This window comes from Nematolebias whitei, chromosome 1 (assembly GCF_014905685.2).
Source record: "Nematolebias whitei isolate Nwh7 chromosome 1, NemWhi1, whole genome shotgun sequence".
NCBI classification, from domain to species: domain Eukaryota; kingdom Metazoa; phylum Chordata; class Actinopteri; order Cyprinodontiformes; family Rivulidae; genus Nematolebias; species Nematolebias whitei.
Window position 1 is genome coordinate 7,141,070 of NC_056498.1, and position 1,143 is coordinate 7,142,212.

Sequence of the window (1,143 nt, forward strand, 5' to 3'; positions counted from 1 at the left end):
GGATGAATGGCTGGTTGGATAGTTGGATGGATGGATGAATGGCTGGTTGGATGGATGTTGGATGGATGGATGAAATGCTGTCAAAACAAGACAGTAACATTATGATTTGAGTTCATCGTTTTGGGGTGGCAGTGTATCCCTGACATGGGGTCGCATGCACTGGTGCGGCTCAGTTGTTGAGAATCTGAAGCAGGCCTTCCCTCGATGCTCTCTAGAAGTTAATGCAACACTCTTCATAATCCGATCAGATTAAACTGGCTATCAGTGGCTGTCAAATAGTTTTCATATTCATTACAAAATAGCAATTTTTCCAAAGTAACAACAATTCTGTTACATGTTTTCATCATTTGATTAAAAACAACATAAGGATGGACTGTCCAGCAGATCCACGTGTACAAATAAAACTGTCTTTTTCTTCTAAGTCAGAAAAAACAATAATCAGAATAAAAAAATCAGCCTGCAGGTCACAGAGGTGTTCACCCTTCATACCATGTGGAGGAAAAACCGAACAAACAAACATTCATGCATAAAGTAGCAGAAATGATGAAGCAGCTGGTTGTGAATGTTAAAGCAACAAAAACCAACAAATCACAACTTGACTGGTTCGAGTTAGAGATAAACTCTGTTTCATTCAACCGTTCAGTTTGGAGAAATTGCTTTATGTGTGTTTTCATTTCTTTGTGAAACATCTTACAGACAATAAAAAGGGTTTGAGTAACATTTTAAACACTGCAGCTCTTTAATACAAATTCTTGAACAAAAATAAAATGATCACCAAGAAAAAAAAAAACATCCATGTAAAACAAACGCAGGCAGCTTCTGCACAGAACTTCACCCTGTGGAAACCAAGAAAACACAACAGACAGTTTAAATCAGAAGCTTTTTAAACTTCATCAGTTCGAGCATTTAAAATAATAAAAAACACGTTTCATTTATAGAAATTCAGCCTTAAAGAATACATTTGCAATATCCTGATTCATGCTCAATAATCCAGGTAGAAAAATCCAAAAAAGTTCAATCTGGTCCTCTGGACATTCAAAAAACAAAACAAAGCAAATCAACAAAAAAAATGTAGAAACGTTTCGTCTCTCATCCGAGAGACTTCCTCAGTCTGAGGTGCTGTTTTCAGCTCAGTCTCTTAAA